This window comes from Chiloscyllium punctatum, chromosome 15, assembly GCF_047496795.1.
Source record: "Chiloscyllium punctatum isolate Juve2018m chromosome 15, sChiPun1.3, whole genome shotgun sequence".
Lineage (NCBI taxonomy): Eukaryota > Metazoa > Chordata > Chondrichthyes > Orectolobiformes > Hemiscylliidae > Chiloscyllium > Chiloscyllium punctatum.
This window is the reverse complement of record NC_092753.1, coordinates 68,566,637-68,591,039: the sequence shown is the minus strand read 5'-3', so window position 1 is coordinate 68,591,039 and position 24,403 is coordinate 68,566,637. Positions and strand designations below refer to the sequence as shown.

The 24,403-nt window shown below is 41.8% G+C and overlaps 1 pseudogene; it reads left to right on the top strand.

Annotated features, from left to right (window-relative positions):
• Positions 1-549: 549 nt before the first annotated feature.
• The window catches only part of LOC140485918 (NXPE family member 3-like), a 37,122-nt pseudogene continuing 13,268 nt past the window's right edge, over positions 550-24,403 (top strand).

The following is a 24,403-nucleotide window of genomic DNA, read 5'->3' as shown; positions in this document are numbered from 1 at the left end:
AGAACTGGGCAACGTCCAGGCTTGGACTGAAAATTAGCAAGTAACATTCATGACACACATTTGCCAGGCAACGACTATATCCAATGGAAATTTCTTATGATTTTCAGTTGGTTGGATCCTGAGCTACCCACAAAACCCAATAGTCAGCCAGAATGAGCCCTCCTCACTCTCTCACTGGTAAGATCCACAGTTCTCCAATGTGTCTGTCACCCTCCCCACCTCATTCCCTCTTTATTCTTCCTTTTGATCTTTGCATCCGTCACATTGTCTTTTCTCTCCATTTACTTCCCTGTAATCCAGTGTTTACTGGAAGTTTGTGTTTCTCTGTGATTTATGGTTTGATTTTTAGTGACAGCTGAAATAATTGTGACTCATCTGTAATTATCTCCCTGTCCCTGCCTCCATTTTGGTGCCTCATTTCACAGTCTCTAGTTCTCCAGCATGGCTTTCGTTTCTGGGGCATTTTGTGAAATTAAACTCCCTCAGGATCCTTCAATGAAGAATATCAAATTTCATCATTAATTCATATGAAATTTAATTTTTGTTGCAGACTTACAACAAGCGAGTGCATTGTGACCTTTCAATATGGATGAACAAAGTCCAAGAAAATCTCCTCTTCCCTTCTCCATACGTCTCTCCCACTTCACATTGCTGGTATCGATGGCTCTACTGCTCCTGGTGCTGAATTTGTATGGCATAGTGGTATGTAGATTGGTATCATCAACATATGATTAGTTTTCTCTAAATAAGTTGAAAAGCTCATAAGTTCATTACATGTAGGAGCAGAATTAGGCCATTTGGCCCATTGAGTTCTCTCCACTATTCGATCATGGCTGATATGCTCCTCACCCCCATTTCCCTGCCTTCTCTCCATATCCCTTCAACCCATTACCAATCAAAAATCTGTCTAACTCCTCCTTACATTTATTCGCTGTCTCAGCATCCACCACACTTTCGGGTGTTGAATTCCATACTTTGACATCACTTTGGGAGAAGTGCTTTCTCCTTAACTCTGTTTTAAGTTTGCTACCGTTATCCAAGACCATGACCTCTCGTCCTAGAAGGCCCCACAAGAGGAAACATCCACTTCACATCTATTTTATCTACACCTTTTATCATCTTGAGTACCTCAATTTGATCTCCCATTAATCTTCTAAATTCCAGAGAGTATTGGCCTAAACTGTTTAATCTCTTTTCATACGACAAACCCCTCATGTCTGGGATCATCGACTGAACCTCCTCTGAACTGCCTCCAATGTCACAACATGTTCACTAAGGTTCAAGGTAATATTATTTAAAAATGGAATAGTTTGTCTCTCAGGCCCAGGCATTTCAATTGCTAAATACTATTTTAATTATTTCACATGCTGTCTCTTGAATCAAGGGCTGAGGTTCTCCCAGTTTGAGTCCTATGGAGATAGAGTAAGAGAGTCATAGAGATGTATAGCATGGAAACAGACCCTTCGGTCCAACCTGTCCATGCCGACCAGATATCCCAACCCAATCTAGTGCCACCTGCCAGCATCTGGCCCATATCCCTCCAAACCCATCTTATTCATATACCCATCCAGATGCCTCTTAAATGTTGCAATTATACTAGCCTCCACCACTTCCTCTGGCAGCTCATTCCATACACGTACTACCCTCTGCGTGAAAACGTTGCCCTTTAGGTCTCCTTTATATCTTTCCCCTCTCATTCTAAACCTATGCCCTCTAGTTCTGGACTCCACAACCCCAGGGAAAAGACTTTGCCTATTTATCCTATCTATGCCCTTCATAATTTTGTAAACCTCTATCAGGTCACCCCTCAGCCTTTGACGCTCCAGGGAAAACAGCTCCAGCCTATTCAACCGCTCCCTATAGCTCAAATCCTCCAACCTTGGCAACATCCTTGTGAATCTTTTCTGAACCTTTTCAAGTTTCACAACATCTTTCCGATAGGAAGGATACCAGAATTGCACACAAAATTCCAACAGTGGCCTAACCAATGTCCTGTATAGCCGCAACATGACCTCCCAACTCCTGTACCCAATATGCTGACCAATAAAGGAAAGCATACCAAACGCCTTCTTCACTATCTTCTCTATCTGTGACTCCATTTTCAAGGAGTTATGAACCTGCACTCCAAGGTCTCTTTGTTCAGCAACACTCCCGAGGACCTTACCATTAAGTGTATAAGTCCTGCTAAGATTTTCTATATTTTCTCACTGCATAATGAGAATGTTCCAGACCTTTCTCTCATTTACCACCTGTGGGCAGTGCCTGACATTGATCTGATGAGGACACTTTATCTTTCACTCTTCACCCCTCCCATTGCTTCCCTAATCCCCATACCTTACTTCAGGTCATTGTCATTGGCTGTTTCGAGACTTAAGGATATCCTGCACTCAGGGTTGCAAGCTTCTGTTTTGGATCCTGATTCTTGACCACAGATCTAGGGTCACATGGAGCAGGATATCTAATGAAGTATTGGGATCCGGAATGCAGGATTTCCAACTCGTCCATCCCAACCAAGTATCTGAAATAAATCTAGTCCCACTTGCCAGCATTTGGCACATATACCTCTAAACCCTTCCAATTTGTAAACCTATCCAGATGCCTTTTAAATTTTCTTTTTGTCTGAGTCTCCACCACTTTCTCTGGCAGCTCATTCTATATACACACCACCCTCTGCATGAAAAAATCCCTTTTAAATCTTTCCCCTCTCATTTTAAACTTGTGCCATCGAGTTTTGGACCACACCACCCCAGGGAAAAGACCTTGTGTATTTACCCTATCTATGCCCCTCATGGTTTTATAAACCTTTACAAGGTCACCCCTCAGCCTCCGGCACTCCAGGGAAAATAGGCCCAGTCTATTCAGCCTCTCCCTATAACTCAAACTCTCCAACCCTGGCAGCATCTTTGTAAGTATTTTCTGAATCCTTTCAATTTTCACAACATCCCTCCTGTCGCGGGGAGGCCAGAATTGTGTGCAGTATTCCGAAAGTGCCCCAACCAATGTCCTGCACAACCGCAACATGACCTTCCAGCTCTTATCCTCAATGCACTGACCAATAAAGGCAAGTGTACCAAACACCTTTTTCACCATTCTATCTACCTGCAACTCGACTTTCAAGGAACTGAGAACCAGCACGTCAAGGTCCCTATGTTCAGCAACACTCCCCAGGACCTTACCATTAAGTGTATAAGTCCTGCCTTAATTGAATTTGCATTCAATATGTAAGGGAAGTGAAACTAACCAGGCATAGGTTGATATGAGTTCACTATTCTCAAGGAGAGATAAAGTTGGATGTAGAAATGAAAAGATCGAGAGCTGCTTGCATATCTGGTGTAAAGTGGATAAGTACAAGACAAGATCAAGTTCCTGAATAAGCCTCATGTTCCAAGTGAAGCATTAACTTTGTTTCTCTCTGCACAGTCTCTGAGACCTGCTGTGTATTTCCTGCAGGTTCTGGTTTACACCAAACTTCTGTAGTTTCAGTTTCTCCCCATAATTTGACATCATGGAATTCAGTGTGGTAGTTAGTAAAGCTTTCAAGCTTTCTCTGACCCTCTGACATTCTTTTACCCATTCATATTTCTTGCCTTTCTTTAACAAACTTGCTTAAGTAACTGCTTTTAACAATTTTGCTTAAATTTAAGATGAACTTCCAAGAGAATCCATTCATGCTGATACGCAGCAACATTTCATATTTTGTCTTCAACACAATAAACTCTAAAATATCTCTGATTTTCGCTTCACTGGATGCTATTTGGCATTTCCATAAGTTGTCTGTGCTTTGGCAACTTCTCTTTTGGACCATTCGGGCCAAATTTGCTCTTTGTAACCAATTTGTTTAATTATTGCAAAGATTTCTCCTCATTTTGACCACATTGTTTCTTGTTATGATGCCAGCTAATGATGATAATGGACAAATCAGATCCCAGAATGAAACCTGGCATGTGAATTAGTTTTAGTTAATTAGTGTGGTGGTTCATCACTGAAAAAATATTTCACAAAGCTGCACATATTCTTTAATAAAAGAACATAAACAGGAAAAGTTAAAACAAGCCAAGCAATATAGAACATAGAACATTACAGCACAGTACAGGCCCTTTAGCCCTCGAAGTTGCACCGAACTGTGAATAGAAAGAACAATTTAGAAGGATCTTAACACAAACATCAAAACAATATTTCAACATTTTTCTCAACAAGATCTGTTTCAGAAACTCAAGTCCATCAAAATTTTATTCTTGTTTCAACTCTTTCAGTTTCGAATTAAACAGCTGTTCTATTTTCTTTTGTGAAATTGTAGACAAAAATGTACAATTCCTTTCTGAATCTGATTGCATGAAACTTCCACAAGTGTGATAGACTAAGCCTTTTTGTTTTGAACAACATGAAGATTTTTATTCCAAGTTGAATTTGATTTATTTATTTATTGTCACATGTACCTAGGTACAGTGAAAAGCTTTGTTTACGAGCAGTGCAGGCAGATCGTAGTAAGCAAGTGCAGACAGGTCATAGAGTGAAAAAAATCTGGGCAGTTACACCATGCAAGGCATGTGCTAGGCTAGATCAACCTTAACACCATCAGCATTATTTGAAGTTAGATAGTCCATTCATAAGTCTAACGATGGCAGGGAATAAGCCGTCAACTCTCCTGACTTAGAGATGACATGGGCTAGAAAATCATTACTGCTACAATGACCTATACCCTGAACTGAACTAAACAAGATTTTGCTGTTGGGAGATAAATTGTTCTCTATTCAACCGAACTCTGGGCTATCAGCTCTGAAGTAAAAACAAAACTAACAGATTAGTGATTTTACACTGCCTGTTATAAACTTCAAAATAAAACCTAGAAGGTGGCACAGTGGCTCAGTGGTTAGCACTGCTGCCTCCCAGAGCCAGGGACCCCAGTTTGATTCCAGCCTTGGGTGACTGTATGGAGTTTGCACATTCTCCCCATGTCTGTGTGGGTTTCCTCTGGGTGCTCCAGTTTCCTCCCACAATCCAAAGATGTGCATGTTAGGTGAATTGGCCAGGCTAAATTGCCCATACTGTCCAGGGGTGTGTCTGTTAAGTGCATTAGTTAGGGTAAATGTAGAGTAATAGGTTAGGGGAATGGGTCTGGGTGAGTTACGCTTTGGAGGGTCGATGTGGACTTGTTGGGCCTAATGGCCTGTTTCCATGCTGTAGGAATTCTATGATTCTATATAAACATCTTCTCCATTAACAAAACAGGGGCCTGCCAGGCATTTGGCTGCACTCATGTGTCTTCTTGGAATCGTATCACAGGATGGTTACAGCACAGAAGGAGGCCATTTAGCCCATTGTGTCCTCACTGGCTCTTCAAATGAGCATCATTACATCGTGCCAATCTCCAACATTTCCCCATACACTCGAAGATTATTCCTATCCAAATAATCATTCAGTGCCCACTTGATTGCCTTTTATTACCTTTATTCCATTTATACAATGTAAACAATGCAGCAGGTGGGCATTGTATCAAATAACTAATTTTATACCAACCGGAGTTCAGAAATTAACAGTCTACCTTTCTCTGTCTTTTGTCTAACCAGTCTGTCTTTTGTTTCTGACATGAGCAAGCTGGTAGTATTCCCTGTTGGAAAAATTCTTGGTGTTTATTGAACATGACAGATAGGAACTCTGACACATTGTTCAGGGTGCTCATCAACTGAGAGCTGGATTTATGACATTTCTTGAGATTATGACTGAAGTTATGAGAACAAATCCTACTGAGATACAGTTCTACAGACTGATCTCGTACCTTCATTACATATCACCTGATCTGAGGCAGGATCTCTAACTGAAGCCCAGGTCTGTTCCTCATGCTATGCCTCATCTTATGCTCTTCCAGCAGGCATCATTGCACAGTGTGTGAGTTGGGAACACAAACTGAGTGTGTACTTTCCCCTCACTATCTCAGCAGTGCTGAAATCAATTCTGCACAGATTGGGAATTAAACTGGGAACTTTACTGGCCTGGTCATTTTCAGAAGAAGATCACTGTGCTGTCGGGGAATCAAGGGTTAGGCTGTCTGATGACCTGTTTCCTCTCCTGATCTGAGCTGCAGTACATAACTGAATTAATGCTCACTGTCACATTGAAATATATAATGATTTAATTAAGATGCTGCAATTCTGAAGAATTCCCAATTATTCACGAAAACAATATGCTTTTTTCACAGTATGATAAAACTGCAGTTATCAGTCCTAAGTCAAAATGGAGAAGATATCCAGTTCCAAAGTTTAATCACACCATGAGGCAGAAAGTGGAGACAAGGAATCTCCATTGGACAGACAAGCTGGTGCAAAATGGCTACCAGAATCACAGCTTCACCCCTGAAGAAAGGTCAGAGGGAGCGTTCCTTATGAAAATGATCTATTGGCCTAAATCACCCAACTCTGCTGTGCCCTTTCAGAAAAGCAGTGACTCATTACACAGTCGCTTTGTAATTTTAAATTCTGCAAAGACTTTCTATGTGGGAGATCAGTTACAAATGATGCTGCAGATGTATGATTTTGAAGGTTACCCAAAGCGATATGGGGGTGACTATCTCCAAGCTCGGATCCACACCCCAGCTTTAAAAGCTGGCTCAGCGGGAACTGTTTTTGACAACCAAGACGGATTTTAATGTATTAATTTTACTTTATTTTGGCCGGGGAAAGTTGAAGTTTCTGTTTTACTGGCTCATCCCAGTGAAGGGATCCAAACACTTAAAAGACTACGTGAGGAATGACTAACGAGAGCATATTTTCAAAGTAACTTCAAGAATAGGAACATTTTAGAGACTACTCAATGTAACCTTGATTTGCCTCCGACTGGGCCACTCTGTAACTTAACTGATCCCAGGACTGGGGAGCCCTGGTTCTGTTACAAACCAAAGAAGCTTACCTGCTCTGCTCGTATTAACTCGACTGTAGCAGGATTTCAAACAGATCTCTTCATTGTAGAAGAGAAGCTTTATTTCCAAAGGTACGTCGCTTGAAGTATTTTTATTTACATTTTGTTTTCTCATTCTTCTTTCTGACTCAGATTCTAATAGAGAAGCACAGAACCAGACTTCTCAACATTGGAAAGTCAATTGTAACCTTCACTTTGAGATACAATATTTATATCCTTTTAGGTGCAATGATTTGGAGCTCTTATGAGATTAAGAAATTTCACATGAATGCTCACTATCAGCAATTGAAAATAGAATGACAAGTTATCAGAGACCATCCTCCATCAACCCTAATATTTTCTAAAGTATAGTGTTGGCAGAGGCCATAGGACTGATCCATGTTTCAGTCTAGGCATCTTTTTTATATATGCTCATGGGTTTTGGGTATTGCTGGCAAGTCTAATATTTATTGACCAACTGTAGGATCATTTTCCACTGATAGGGAATGAAAACTCAGGAGGCAGGCAGAACTTAGGCAAGTGAACGTTTATTAATGCATAAACCTGTTAAAGCAGGGAGAGGGCCAAAGGATATTTCTGAATCTAGCATCGAAGTGAACTTAGTTATTTGCTTAATCTTTGACTCAGATCAGAAGGTAGATCAATGACACACTAACTTGTACAGTAAAAAGCAGTATTTTTATATATTTCTGTATTATAATAATCACATACAACATGGTTACAGCTCTTCTCTCATAATCCATACACACAATCTGGGAAGACACCTAATTAATGATGGGCATTTTTAAGTCCAGCCTCTGCTTCCCATCATCCCATCTTGTTTAACAAGCATTATTATCTCTAGGCCTTGGGATCTTTCTGTCCATCCTGTTCACTTGCATAGCAAAGATAATTGCTATACTCCTTCAGTCCTCTTTGTCTGGCTATATCTGTAGAGACTGTTTGAATTCTATTATTTATGTATCTCTTGTGCTGTCTTTATCAAATTCAGTTATTCCTCTTATATTTCCCACTGTCCTAATTATGTGTGCAAAAATACAAAAGACAGTTAGTTTTATCTAGTTGCTCTAAAGTTTGTAATATTGATTTTTGCTCAGAAGTTAGTTATAGAGTGTAACATTAAACACAGCTTTTCTTACTCTTAGTACTTTGTGATTAAGAGGCTGTAAGCAATCTATTTTGTTCAGAGCACATGTTATTTCCTGAAGCGAATTAACTTTCACATCTTGGTCTCAATGCTTTTTCTTTAAACTTTTATTAAGCATTTTTAAATATATATATATATATATATATATATATACTAAAAACTATCTTTATGATTCCCTAGGGAATTTCTATAAAAAGATACAAATACAAAATAACTTTAACTGTTGTTCCAGTAACGACATAAGGATGTGACTAGGCATATCTTGTGCTTGGTGTTCATTCATTCAGTGGGGCAATTACTTTTATTAATGAGGGCTAGGATTAGTTGCTTGTCTATTTTAGAGACAAGCCCTTATCAGTAACTTCTGGAATGGGGTACTCGTGGCCTTGGCAGAATTTTGTTCAGAGATGTTGTCATTTCTTTAATTAAAGGCTTATTTATCTCCTGTCAGCCATCTTGTGTTTTAATTCTAAGGCAGGCTGCTCTTTCTGTTTGTCAGCCATTTTGGGTGAGCAGACATGGGCCATTTTGTTATGAGCATGTACAGTCCACCCCTACACCATCCCTGTGTACCATTGTGAGAGTTCATGGTGATCCTCTTGAACCTGTGCTATTGATATGGTGTTGCTACAACAGTGATCTGATTTTCTGAGGAATGGCCTTCAGTTTGCCCCTCAGCTCCGAATGTTCTTTTGCATTAAGGAAAAGCTTTGCATTTCTGACAGGATGTTTTGATCAGGGTTTCTTCAGAAAGGTGGAACATACTCTAAATCTTTCAAGTCCCTCATAATGCAGGAATATCAAGGGAAGGTCCTCAAAACCCTGCCCCCTTTCTCACACATTCAATTGCCATTTTCTGTCATTTTAAACATCCAGACAGACTCATTGGCAGCTCTTGTAACTATGTAAGGTATGTGTGAGGGCCAGATGCAAGGAGAACAGGGTGTCAAAGTGACGGGTGAGTAGGATGCCAGATGGATAGGATGCCATGTTAGAAAGTAGGTGGGTGTCAGGTAAGTCATGATGTCTGTAAGGCAGTTTGGCTTACGGTTATTGGGTCCAGAGGGGTGAGACATAACTTATCAGTCTTGAGGGTGCGGGGTATGAATGGTTATTGGGTCCCGGAGAGGAGGGGACTCCAGTAATAGGAAGGCTCTCTCGGGGTGTGTTTGCAGGGTTTTCCCAGGCCCTGGGTGGGCAGAGAGCTACTGGATAAACAGACCATGATATCAGGTGCTGAATGTTGTGGTAGAGTGTGTCAGGTCTCAGGAGGAGAGCTGCCAGTCTGGGGTGGGGGCTTTTGGGGAAAGGTGAGTGTCAGATCCAACAATATCTGGGGTAGGGGAGTGTTGTCAGTGGCTGTGACTAGAGGGATGTTGGCTACTTCAGGAGAGAGTGGGGGTGTCAGATCTGCTGGTATGGTTGGATTTCACAATCCAAGGGGAGTGTCAGATCCCAGATAGAGAGCTAGGAGTTGGGGGACTGTATGGCGCCAGAGGAGAGGAGTGTCGATGTTGGGTCAGGATCTGGGGAGTGTTAGAGACAGGGACAGTATAGTTGGAAGTGTGTGAGATAAATTGGGGGACAATTTAATAATTACTGAGGAGTTAAACTGTGTTTTTAATTGTCTGCCAATTCTTTGGTACCTATTTGCATAACTGTTCTGAACCTTCCCAATTCTCCAAATTAAATGGATACCCAGGGGAATAACCCAGTCGAAGCTTCAATGTCCCAGGGAGTTCCTGTGCAGAATCTGCAAGTGTAACTCCATCTATGCTGGTGAAAGAACCATCTAGCCACTAAAAAAAGTCCAGGCCAATTTTGGAAGGAAATTCCAGGTTTTTGAACCAGTGGCAATGAAGGAAACAGTGATATATTTCCAAGTCAGGATGCTTTGTAATTTGGGGAGAATTCTGACTGCTCTAGATGTTAGAGATCACAGTTATAAAAGGCACTCTCACTTATTTACCTTTTTTTGTATTAAAGATAGAATACAAATGGTTAGGCCAGACCTGGTATTTTGTATAGTCCTTTGCTCACTATCTTACAGGGAAGGACACACTTGACCTGGAAATAGGACAGAGGAAATTTACAAGAATGCTACCTGGATTACAAAATTGTCACCATGAAGATTGGATAGTCTAGGAGTGTTTTCCTCAACAGAGGATGTTAAAGGGTGCCTTAACTGAGTTGAACGTTATAATGAAGGGCTTGAAGGGACATGAGGAAATAATTTTTCTCGCCCAAAGGATTGCATGTGTCTGAAATCACAACCCAGTTAGATGGATGAGGTAGAAACCCCCAACTCATTTAAAGAAACTGAATCTGCACTTGAAGAGCTGTAACAACCAGGTGTTGGAAAGTGGGATTAGAATGGGTGTGAATTTTGAGTGGCACAGATACAATAGTCTGTGTGTTCTCTCTCTTTGACACCATAGAGCTGTAGAAGGATTAAAGCAATCAAGCAGGCAAACTTTTTACATATTATTGGAGCTACACTGAACCCAGCAAGTGGGGTATATCTCAACAAACTCTTAACTTAAACCATGTAAATGGCTGAAAGTCATTGGGGAGCCTGGAAGTAAGCTACTTCATACAGCATGTGAAACCTCTACCTTTTTAAGTACAATAATTTTGAGAGGACAACATAATCACCACTTGCAAATCTTGACCTCAATGAGGTGTTGATGCTCCTTCATTGATGATTTCCCAGCCAAAAGGAAATTGAATGGGCAGTTAATGGAAAGTTTGGGGGTGGCACGGTGGCTCAGTTCATAGCACTGCTGCCTCACAGTGCCAGGGACCCAAGTTCGATTCCAGCCTTGGGCAACTGTCTGTGCGGAGTTTGCGCATTCTCCCGGTGTCTGTGTGGGTTTCCTCTGGGTGTTCCGGTTTCCTCCTACATTCCAAAGATGTGCTGGTCAGTTGAATTGGTCATTCCAAATTGCCCATGGTGTTAGGTGCATTAGTTAGAGGGAAATGGGTCTGGGTGGATTACTCTTCGGAGGGTCAGTGTGGACTTGTTGGGCTGAAGGGCCTGTTTCCACACTGTAGGGAATCTAATTTAATCAAAAAAGAAATTTGCAGAGTTACAGGAATGGAGTGTTAAATGGAGCTGACTGGATTGCTGCATTGAGAGCCGGCACTGATCCGACAGAAAGAGGCTGAATGGCCTCTTTCTATACCATAACAATTCAATCATTAATTAACAATGTTGCTTGGTGTGCAAAAGGAGAGATGGTGGTGACACAAACACATTTGGTCACAGAGAAGGACCTACCCCATCCAGTCATTCATTTACTAGAGTCTGAGATGTTTGGCCATTCTGATATTTTTGGATTTAGATAGCTAAACAGAAACCAGGTGTCCCATTTAGGAGAAGCAGTTCCTTCTTAAAAAAAGAAGTGAAGTTGTACATGTATTTCACAGAATCGATCAAGGAGATGCTGCAACAGTAACTGCAGTCACAGTTAGAAGAGCAAATTCTTTCTGGGACAAAGGACCAGATCATTACTGGGAATCAAAGCCAAAAGTGTCTGCTTCTTACCTCTCTAATAAAAAAGCAAGTCAAGCTTTAAACATTTCTACAGCCAGTTCTGTGATCACAGAATCTCTGACCTCAGGTTTATGGAGTAATGAAGACATCTTTAATGATCCAGGGAAGAGGCTGTTAGCTTCCACACACATTCATGACCACTGAGGCTTCAGGCAATGCGGACGATGCCACATTTCCAGAATACAGTTGGAAGCAATACATCCTTTTGATCATTTTCTGGAAAAATCAGCTTGAGTCTGACATATTTAAAATTTCAATTGTCAGAAATGGCCCATGAGCTGTTAGTACAACAACTGCAAGGAGCCAATTAAAAGCCATCCAGAGAAATAGAGACAGATTGATTTATGTCAATGTCCAACATGGAGAAATAGTCGCATGAAAGCTGATGGAGATTGCAAGGGAAACTCATCAGCGCATTCTGGAAACACTAAAGAACTTTTTTTCAGTCAATATCTACATCTACAGGATTAAGATAATGAGATTCTGGAGATGCAGAACACAATGTCAAAGCTGAAAGTTGAGCATCAGAATGAACTTGAACACCCCTCAAAAGAATTGGCACATAATCCTCACCTCAGTGAAACAACTGAACTAAAAGACCAGCTGGTAGCAGTGAAAGCAGTAACATCACCACCAAACCTTGCAGGCTGAAAATGAGAATCCGACTGATGTATAAATAAGAGTTTAGATTAGAGTGGTGCTGGAAAAGCACAGCAGATCAGGCAGCATCCGAGGAGCAGGAAAATTGACGTTTCGGGCAAAATCGACGTTTTGGGCAAGAGCCCTTCATCAGGAATATAGGCAAGAAGCCTCCAGAGTGGAGAGATTAATTGGGGGGGGGGGGGGGGGGGGTGATGCTGAGGAGAAATTAGCAAAGAGTGCAATAGGTGAATGGGGGTGGGGTAAGGGTGATAGGTCAGAGAGGAGGTTGGAGCGGTTAGGTGGGAAGGGAGATTGGCAGGTAGGACAGGTCATGAGGATGGTGTTGAGCTGGAAGTTTGGAACTGGGGTAAGGGGGGGGGCAGGGGAAATGAGGAAACTGATGAAATCCACATTGATGCCCTGGGGTTGAAGGGTCCTGCCTCTATTCCTGATGAAGGGCTTTTGCCTGAAACATCAATTTTCCTGCTCCTCAGATGCTGCCTGACCTGCTGTGCTTTTCCAGCATCACTCTAATCTAAACTCTGGTTTCCTGCATCTGCAGTCCTCACTTTTGCCCTGATATATAAATAAGCCCACTCAGACTATTAATGATCCTCGCCACATGACACAACAGAGAGATATATTGCTTGAGGAAAATGTGTTTGAGATGTAGAAATATTCAGAATGCTAACAACACAATGAATGCTAACAACAACACAGCTGAAGAAATCCACCAGCTATGTTAATGAATGATGACTTACTTCAAAAGAAAACGTGGAGACAGAACAAAATCCTCATTCTCCAGTAAATGACAGAGATCTATGTTTCATAAGGTAATGTTTCTGAAGGAGGTAATAGAGAGGTAAAGTCATACAGCATAGAAACAGTACTCTTCAGTCCAACTCGTCCACGCCGACCACATTGCCAAACCAAACTAGTCCCATTTGCCTATATTTGGCCCATATCCCTCCAAACATTTCCAATTCATGTACTTAGCCAAATGGCTTTTGTAACTGTACCTGTATCCAACACTTCTTCCAGCAAACCATTCCACACATGAACCACCTCTTTATAAAAATGTTGTCTCTTGTGTCTTTGTAAAATCTTTCTCCTCTCACCTTCAGAAGCCCCCTAGTCTTGAAATCCTCCACTCTAGGGAAAAGACCCTTGCAATTTGCCTTATCTATGCCCCATGATTATATAAACCTCCATAAGGTCACCCCTCAACCTCCTATGCTCCAATGAAAAAGTCACAGAATATTAAGCCAATCTTAATAACTCAAAACCTTCCATTCCTGGCAACATCCTGGTAAATCTGAATCATCTCCAATTTCACACTCTCTTTTCTATTACAGGATGACCAGAACTGCACACAGTACTCAAGAAGAGGCCTTACCAATGTTCTGTACAACTTCAACATGATGTCCCAACCCCTATACTCAAAGCTCTGAGCAATGAAGGCTAAATGCTTACTTAACCACCCTGTTATGAAAATTTCAAGAATTACATATCTGAACCCGTTAGGTCTCTGTTCTACAGCACTACCCAGGGCCTAACCGTTAATTGTATAAGTCCTGCCCTTGTTTTTTTTAACAAAATACCTTGCATTAATTCAAATTAAACTCCATCTGCTACTCCTCAGCCCATTGACCCAATAGATCAAGATCTCTTTGTAGTCTTAGAAAATCCTCTTCTCTCTCAACAATACCACCAATTTTGGTGTCATCCTCAAACATACTAACCATGTCTTCTAGATTGTCTTCCAAATCATTGATATAACTGTCAAACAAAAGTGGACCCAGACCTGATCCCTGTGGAACACCATTGGTCACAGACCTCAGGTTCAAATAATGAACTCTCCACCACCACCTTCTCTCGATGTTGATTTTGCATTAAGTCCACCCAATCTGATGACATCACACAGTCTTTGGATAGAGGCCACTGAAATCTGCGTGAGTTCCCAAGAGAAATAAATGTGTTCTTCACAGTTCCAGGTAATCCTGAGTAATTACTCATAAGAACTTAAATGCAAATTATCCTATTGCTATCATGCAATAAAGTATATTGTTATGGAATTCAAAGGCCCCTTCTGTTAAGATCCATCAGTGGTCTATCTTCCACCAGTAATATATAGACAGGCCTTAGACACAGCTTTGAGAAAGGAGGATTGGTGGCAGTGAACAACCCAAACCAGAATACAACATGGTGAACAGCTGCTTGGTTTCGAATTGAAGAAGATATTATTTTAAAGAAAAGGGATTTACCAATGTCAGAGCATTACTGCTTTAAGAAAGCACAGGGAGTCAGCAAGGAGACAAAATGCAAAAGTTGTCAGTCAGCAACAGTCAGGGGATCAACCACAGTGATAAAACATTATTCTAAAGCCTTTATCGTGAAGCTGGTAGCAACATTGAAGGAATAGTATAGGTTACAGAAAGAAAAAAAAACTGAGCATGTTTAGATTAGATTACTTACAGTGTGGAAACAGGCCCTTGGGCCCAACAAGCCCACACCGACCCTCCAAAGAGCAACCCACCCATACCCATTCCCCTACATTTACCCTTTCAGCTAACACTACAGGCAATTTAGCATGGCGAATTCACCTAACCTGCACATTTTTGGACTGTGGGAGGAAACCGGAGCACCTGGATGAAACCCACGCAGACACGGGGAGAATGTGCAAACTCCACACAGACAGTTGCCTGAGGTGGGAATTGAACCTGGGTCACTGGTGCTGTGAGGCAGCAGTGCTAACCACTGTGCCACCATGCTGCCTGTGATTGGTACCACATCCACATATGTACATTTTCTCCATGGTACTGGAGAAAATGTACATTTATGGATGTGGTACCAATCAAGCAGTTGTTTTGTCTTGGATGGTGTCAAGCTTCTTGAGTATTGTTGGAGCTGTACTCATGCAGACAAGTGAGAGGTATTCCAGCACATTCCAGACTCATGCCTTGTAGATGGTGGACAGGCTTGAGGGAGTCAGGAGATAAGTTAGTTGCTGCAGGATTCCTAACTTTTGATCTGAGCCAGAGTACTGGTCAGTATAGTTCCTGGTAAATGGTAACCCCAAGATACTGAAACTAGAACATTCAGCAATGGCAATACGATTGAATTGTCAGATTCTCTCTGTTAGAGAAGATCATTGCCTGGCACTTGCATGGTGTGAATACTACCTGCCACTTGTCAGCCCAGGCCTAGATATTATCCAGATCTTACTGCATATGGATACAGACAGCTTCTATATCTGAAGAGTTGTGAATGAACATTGTGAACATCCCTACTTTTGACCTCATGATGGAGAGAAGGACATTGTTGAAAGAGCTGAAGATGGCTGTGCTGAGGAAACTGCCCAGAGGAACTGCTGAAGAGATGTACTGGAGTTGAGATGATTAACTTTTAACATTATCTTTTATCCTCAGTATGACTCCAACCTGCAGAGAGGTTTTTCTCCTGAGTGTCAGTCAGTAGGTTAGAATGAAGCAAGTGCTGGTTGACAGAACTGTTGATAACACCTTCCTTCACATTACTGATGATCAAGGACAGACTGATCCAGCAATAACTTTCCAGCTTGAATTTGTCCTGCTTTGTATGTAGAGAAATACCTGGACAATTTTCCACATTATCAGCTCAATGCCAGCATTGTTGCTTCATTGGAACAGTTTTATTAGGGCTGTGACGCACACTGGAGCACAAGGCTTAAGTACTATTGGCAGAATGTTGTCCAGTCCCATCGTCTTTGTAGTATCCAGTGCCTTCAACTGGTTCTTGATATCTCATGGAGTGAATTAAATTGGCTAAAAACTGGTATCTGTGATGCTGGGCACTTCCAGAGGAGGCCAAGGTGGAGCCACTCAGTATTTCTGGGTTAAGAACTTTGTCAATGTTTCAACCTTATCTGCTACACTGATGGACTGGATTCCTCCATCATTGAGGATGGTGATTATTTTGGAGCTTGTTCATCGAGTGAGTTTATTTGTCCACCACCATTCAGAACAGGCTTTCAGCAGATTGCTGAGTTAAGATCAGATCTGTTGATTGTGGAAACACTTATCTTTGTCTATCACTTTCGGTTTATGCTGGCTGACATGCAAGAACCCCTGTGTTCTTGCTTCATTACACCTCATTTTTTGAGATGTTGTTGCTGCTCCTGGCATGCCCTCTTCCGTCTTCAATGAACTAGGATTGATCCTCCAGCCTAATGGTAATGGTGGAGTAGAGGAATATGACAGACATATGGGTGCAGACTGTGATTGAGTCTAATTCTGCTGCTATCTAGCACTCTCAGCTGCTCATGAATAACCAATCTTGAGTTACTAGACCTGATCAACATCTACCCATTTAGCATGTGGTAGTGCCACACAACACCATGGAGAGTATCCTAAATGTGAAGATGGGATTTCACCTCCACAAGGACTGTGTCTTGGTCTCTCCTCCGAGTACTCACATGGACAGGGGCATTGGCAGCTGGCAGATTGGTGACAGTGAGGTCAAGTATATCCTTCCACGTCCTTGACCATTTGCCCAGAAGCAGCTGAGCAGTTATGTCCTTCAGGACGTGACCAGTGAGGTCATCGGTGCTTCTGCCAAGTCACTCTTGGTGATGGAAATTGAGGTCTCACTATAAACGGAATCATATCACAAGCTTAGGTTGATAGTGGCAAGTAACATTCATAACAATCATGTACCAGGCAATGAGCATCTCCATAAAGAGACAATTACATTACCTCCCCTTGACATTCAAAGACACAAATATTGCCTTCATTTTTAACATTTTGGACATTACCATTGACCAGCAATTGTACTGCACCAACCAAACAAATACTGTTCCTAGAATGCTTCAGTGAGCAATTCACTTCCTGACTCCTCAAAACCTGTTCACCATCTACAAGGTGTGAATCATGAGTCATGAACGCTCCACACTCTCCATCTAACTCCAGAAACACTCACAAACCTCCACCTACCACGAAGCACCATGCTTGCTTTCCACCTTATGCAGCCCCTTCAATATTCCCACTCTCCACCACTGGCCATGATGCACTGCAGTAAATTACTAACACTTTTTGACACCCCTTCCAAACCCACAATCTCTCCCCGTGGTAGATAAAAGGGAGCAAGCACATGGTAAAACCATCAGCTGCACATTCCTCCCCAACTTTCACACGTACAGTCATGACTTGGAGCTAAAGTGTTGTTCACTTATTGTCACTGGGTCAAATACCTGAAACTCCCTTCATAATAGCATCATGTGTGTCCCTTCACCAAATGAACCTGTGCAGTGCAAGCAGACAGCTCACTAGCACCCTCTTGAGGGCAAGTAGGAAAGGGAAATAGTTGCTGTCCTATTTAGCAGCGTCCAAAAATCAAGAACAAATAAACAAGATCCCGCCCAGAACTGTCACAATACTCATGCTACCATCCTTGTATACAAATCCTTCCCTGTATCACCTCTGTAACTTTCTCCAATCCTGTTATCCTCCAAAAGCACGCTTTTTTACATCTCCCTCATGTGCCTTGTGCCTATGTCTTCAGCTGTCAGACCAGAAGCTCTCGAATTCTTTCCAATTTACCTTGCTGTCTTACCCTCTTTGTTTATGATGCTGCCTAATGCCTACCTATTTAATGTATGTTCACTTCTCCTAAAGTCTTTAGGTGGCTTGGTGCCAAATATCATCTGGCGATAGTTTGATGAAGGATCTTGGGACATTTTGCTATGTAAGGCTTGAAACGAATTGTTGACTAGTTATTGATTCTGATAAATTGAGAGATGTGGAATAGTACCAGTCAATTATTTATTTATTCATGCTGATTCAGATTGAACTGTGTTTGTTCAGTGTTTACTCTCATCTTACTGGAGAGGTGACATCAGAAACAGATTGAAGATATCTCACACCCTCTCTTGGGTAAATCCTCAGTACATTCTCAGATGGCTGATAAGTCTGATGTATGATCTGCAAACTCTATGGTCTGTGGTGTTTGAAGGGTTGAATAGTTGAGTTACTCACAGGGCGCTATGCACTCCGTCCACTGCCTTGTCTTTGGCCTCAACATTCTCCGATCGAAATCTGTCCAATCACTCATTGCTTCCCTGAAAGCCTGTTCTCCATTCTGAGTGGTAAGAGCTAGGTTCAGTGAGAATCTCTTCACATCATGCTTCGATAATATCTCTGAGGCAACTCCTCTACTCTCCTGGGAATCTCTTGCCGTGATGTTCAGAGAAAAGCAGTTGCTCAGGAACTTGGTATCAGGTTTGTGAATGAAATGACACACCCAGTGAAGCTGGTTCTGGGTGATGACTGCTGTTTACACTGGGAATGTTGGTTAGGGACAAGAGGCTGGCAACTCATTTACAGAATTTAGTGGAGTCAGTGGTAACTGTAAAATTCAAACTGTTATTTATGGTTTGAAAAATAACAGAGCAAAACATGTTCTTGGGCTACCTCCTGTCTACATTCACTTGTTACATTAATATAATGACTTCATTAATCATATATTTTCATCTAAAGTTGTTTCAACCTCAAGCAGCCCATATTACCCAGTGCACAGGATACATAATGGTAGAGCATTCACCTCGACCAGGTAAGTTAATTATACATGTATAAATGTGGAATTGTAGATTTGGTATATCAGAGGAAGTATGAATTGTCATATAAGACAATTGAACTGAAAGAGTTAACTCTGGATCTTTGGGATAGCTCCTCCCATTGATATATAAATGATTGTCTCGGGGAGCAGCAAGCCAATTGCAAATCACTAGCTCAACAATCTACAATCATGTCGCATAAACATAGCTGTATCCTTTTGGAAATAACAATGTCTTTTACATTGTGCAATAGAGTTTGCCAATTAGCTGTAATGAAGCTAATATAACCTGTTATTATCTGTTTTCACCATGTCATGTTACTCAAATTCAGGCTTTTTTGCCAAAAGCTTATTATGGTTAACCCTTCATCACTTAGTACTGGTAAACATCATAAACTAACATTGCAAGAAAGATTGGTGCCAGAATTTCTATTCTCATCACTTACAAAGTAGTAGCAAACTGCATAGAGAGTGCTGTCCCATACCACCTGATGTTTGGGGGTACAGATTCCTGTCTTCAAATATGAATAAACCATTGGGAAAAAGAATCTAAAGCTATCGAAAAAAAGAAGAAAATAGTCTTGAGACAAAAGGTGAGTTGGTGGCAGCAGAGTATAGTTTGTGGCTAGGTCCCAGGCCCAGGGGTCCTCTGCTTCCATCTGCCTTTCTTTTTTCACTCTTTTTCTTTTACTTTTGCTCTTTCTTATTTTTTCTTTTTCTTGTTTTTCTTTTTTCCCCCTTCTTTGGTGCCATCCGTTCCCTTCCCGTGGTGTTGGCAATGGCAGGTATGGTCCCCTTCCTGGGGCCTTCACTGCAGCAGGAAGGCTATTTCTTGGCATGAACATCATTCTATTAAATTGTAGCGTAAAAATTTTTAATTCTTTAAAAACCTGTTCAGATTGACAACATAATTTGAGTTTAGAACGTGAACATTAAAGAGAGCAGAAAATTGTATTAAAAATGGTTGTCTTGAAGCTAATTATTTCTTGTGCAGTTAAAAAAGAGTCAATTAGTTGAGGAAAATTTGAAATGCTGCAAAGTAGCCATCTTAAATTTTAGTATGATAAAGATTAGGTTTAATTACCTGAAATATTTTAAAAGATTCACAGGACCTCAAATCTTACCAGGCAGTAACAAATTGATGGTGATTAACATCTGTTAATATCATTGTTGATATCCCAACATTCCTTATTAATGTTCCGGTTGTGATCTGACCAAGCGTCCTCAACAAATTAGCTGTTGGGAAACCCAATATGGAAACCACAGCGGGTTCCTTCTGCATTCAGCTCACTGCCTCCTCTGAACAGAAGGAATCATGTGCATGGTCAAACTGCAGAGCAGGGCATGGTTTACGTGCATCAGTCACACGTACCCTTCCATGGACATTGGTACCTGACATTCAGGGAGCCATTACCACCATCCTGGCATCATATTGATGCAGGAGAAAGTGAGGACTGCAGATGCTGGAGAGCAGAGTCGAGGGTGTTTTGCTGGGAAAGCACAGCAGGTCAGGCAGCATCTGAGGAGCAGGAAGATCGACGTTTCGGGCATAAGCCCTTCATCAGGAATGAGGCTTGTGGTCCGGGGCTGAGAGACAAATAGGAGGGGGTTGGGTTTGGAGGGAAGGTAGCTGAGAAAGCAATAGGTGGATGAAGTTGAGGGAGAAGGTTGCAGGGTCCCAAGGTGGAAGATGAGGCGTTCTTCCTCCAGGCATCGGGTGGTAACGGTTTGGCAGTGGAGGAGGCCCAGGACCTGCATGTCCTTGACGGAGTGGGAGGGTGAGTTGAAGTGTTCAGCCACAGGGTGGTGGGGTTGGTGGGGTTGGTGGGTGCACTTATTGATGCACCTGTCTAGGTGGGTACACAAGCAACTAAGAATACACAGCTGCACCCAGATATTGGTCAGGGAGAGGCACCCAGTCCACAACATGGATCAGGCTACCCATCACGGCTGCTCTCTTACTCTGTCAGCATGCATTCACCTGCCTATCAGTGTGTCCACAGCATGCATGCTTTACCTTGCTCTGCCAATGCCTTGTAGTGGCAATTGGCACAGACTCATCACCAGGCTGGTGGTCATACTGTGTAACAGTCCTCACTCAGGGGCATGTGCATCTTGTTGTATATTAGTGCTACATCTCTCTACCACCTACACCACATGGCAGCAGTGATCATGCCAAACACACTGCATCTGCAGCAAGCAAGAGGGCATGTCTGAAAGTTAGGGCAATCTCAGTCAGGAGGGGGGATTCCTACCATGGTTCTCAATGGATTCTCATTTTGCATGGTTCTATGAAATGTTTTTCACTGTTCATTTACAGTCAGACATTTCCGTTTGTTTATCTTGAGAACAGTATTAGGCAGCAGGAGTATACTCTCAGGAAATCAGGAGGGCAAAAAGGGGACATAAGATAACTTTGACAAGTAAGGTGAAGAAGGCAAAGGCAAAGAAATTTGACAAATACTTAAGGATGAAAGAGTAACTAGGGAGAGGATAGGGCTCCTTAAAGATCAGCAAAGCCATCTATGTGTGGAACCGCAAGAGATGAGTGAGATACTAAACAACTATCTCACATCAGTGTTTACTGTGGTGAAGGATGTAGAAGCTGGACACCTTGGGGAAATAAATAATTAAAGCTTGAAAAGGGTCTATATTACAGAGGAGGAATTACTGGACATTTTAAAATGCTTAAAGGTGGATTAATCCCTGGCACATAATCAGGTGTACCCCAGATTTTTATGGGAAACTGGGGAAGTGATTGCTGGGCATCTTGCTGAGAAATTTGTAACATCAATAGCCACAGGTGAGGTGCCAGAGGACTGGAGGTTGGCTAATGCCATTATTTAAGAAAGGTGGTAATGAAAAGCTGGGGAACTGTAGACTGGTGAGCCTGATGCCAGTTGTGTGTAAGTTGTTGGAAGGGATTCTGACTGACAGGACTTACATGTATTTGGAAAGGCAAGGACTGATTTCGGATAGTCAATATGGCTTTGCCTGTGGGAAATTGGTCTCACTAACTTGATTCAGTTTTTTTTTGAAGAAGTGACAAAGAAGAATGATGAAGCCACAGTGGTGGACCTTGTCTGTTTGGAATTCAGTAAGGTATTTGACAAGGTTCTGCACGGTAATCTGGTTAGCAAAGTTAGATCATGTGGAATACAGGGAGAGCTTTTCGATACAAAATTGGCTCGAAGGTAGAAGTGTTATGGACCAGAGTGGTGCTGGAAAAGCACAGCATGTCAGGCAGCATCCGAGAAGCAGGAAAATCGATGTTTTGGGCAAAACCAGCATCTGCACTCCTTGCGTTATGGACCAGACCAGATCTCCCTCAAAACATGTCATGAAGATAGCCTGGGCCATTACGTTTTTCTTATTTTCAAAGGCAAATGTAAAGTGCCTTTCCCAGATGCAATGCGACTGGTCAAATTACTCAATGTTAAGCAAAACACAATTTATTTAAACCCTGTAGTTAAAATACAACCAAAGAAAGAGGAACCTAGTATAACTTAACTCTATTGGAAAACTTAGTAGAATAATAGATGCAGTAACCATTACTAATTAACTTTTCCAGAATAGTAACACCCCATAAACACACCCCTTGGCAAACAAAGAAAATTTTGACACAGATTCTCACTTGCAGTTCTCCCATCCAGGAGGAAAAAAACATCAAGAGAAAATTCAGAGAGAGTAGCAGCCAAGAGATCTTCACTGAAGCTCCCAACTGTGTTGAGAGCCCAATAGCCTCTGCTTAAACCGAAACATAACAATCCAGAAATCCTGATCTGTGTGAGTTGGCCACACCCATTCAGCCTGTTTGAGAAAAACCCAAAGGCCTCCCATGTTGTTTACTCCAGTGGTTCTGGTAAACTGCTGGGTACCTTTGCCTCTGTCTTCCAACCTCTCCACAAAACGGAATAGGATAAAATAACTTCTTAAAGTCAGAACATCATCACTAGGAGACAGAGGGTGATAGTGGAGGGTTTCTTTTTGGACTGTGATCAATGGTGTGCCACAAGGATTGATAACTGGATCTACTACTTTTTGTACATTTTACATAAATGATTTAGATAAGAATATAGGAGGAATAGTTAGTAAGTTTGCAGATGACACCAAAATTACTGGTGTACTGGACTGCCAGGAAGGTTATCTCAAAGTACAACAGGATCTTGATCAGATGAGTAAATGGGTTGAGGAGTGGCAGATAGAATTTAATCTCGATAAATGTGAGGTGCTGTATTTTGGTAGAGCAAATCAGGGCAGGACTTATACATTTTAGAGAATGCCTACACTGTGGAAACAGGCCACTTGGTCCAACAAACTCACACAGACTCTCTAAAGAGGAACCCACCCATTCATTCCCCTACATTTACCCCTGACAAATGCAACAAACCCATACATCCCTGAACACTATGGGCAATTTAGCATGACCAGTTCAATTAACCTGCATATCTTTAGATTGTGGGAGGAAACCAGAGAATGTGGAGGGACCCCACGCAGTCACTGGGAGAACGTGCAAGCTCCACACAGGCAGTCGCCTGAGGCTGGAATCAAACTTGGGTCCCTGGCACTGTGTGGCAGCAGTGCTAACTACCAAGCCACCGTGTTGCCCATAGTAAACATCTGTAGATTGTTGCTAAATGAAGAGACCTTTGAGTGTATAGTTTTGGTCTCCTTACTTGAGAAGGATGCATTGGCACTTGAGAGGGTACACAGGAGGTTCACTGGGTTGATTCTGGAGTTGAGAGGGTTGGCTTATGAGGAGAGATTGAGTCAACTGAGACTATACTCATTGGAATTTAGAATGAGGGGCATCTGAAAGAAACATAAAATTATGAAGAGAATAGATAAGGTGGAAGCAGGGAGGTTGTTTCCACTGTGGGCTAAACAAGAACTAGGGGGCATAGCTTCAAAATAAGGGGAAGCAGATTTAGGACTGAGTTGAGGTGGAACTTCTTCATCCAAAGGGTTGTGAATTCATGGAATTCCCTGCCCAGTAAAGCAGTCGAGGCTACCTCGTTGACTGATTTTCAGGCAAAAACAGATTTTTGATCAGTAAAGGGGTTAGGGGTTATGGTGATTGGATGGGTAAGTGAAGTTGAGTCCATGGGAAAAAAAAATTGACCATGATCTTGTTGAATGGCAGAGCAGGCTCGTTGGGCTAGCTGGCCTTCTCCTATTTCTGATGTGCTTATGTTCTTATGATACCTGTACTTAAGTTATGAGAAAAAGTACAACAATTCGGCATTTTTGCTCTAGAATTTAGAAGATTAAGTGGTGGTCTGATTGAAGTCCTCAAGATATTAAGATAAACAACAGGATAGATCAAGCCAACCTATGTACACTGGCTGGGGATTCTAGAACTAAGGGACATAGTGTGAGGATTAGGGCAGACCATTCAGGAGAGATGTATGGAAGCACTTCTATACACAAATGGTGGCAGCTGTTTGGAATTCTCTTCCATAAACATCAATCAATGCAGGATCAGAAGTTAATTTTAAATCTGAGATAAAGTTTTGTTATGCAAAAGTATTAAGGGATATGTGCAAATTAGATGTCAT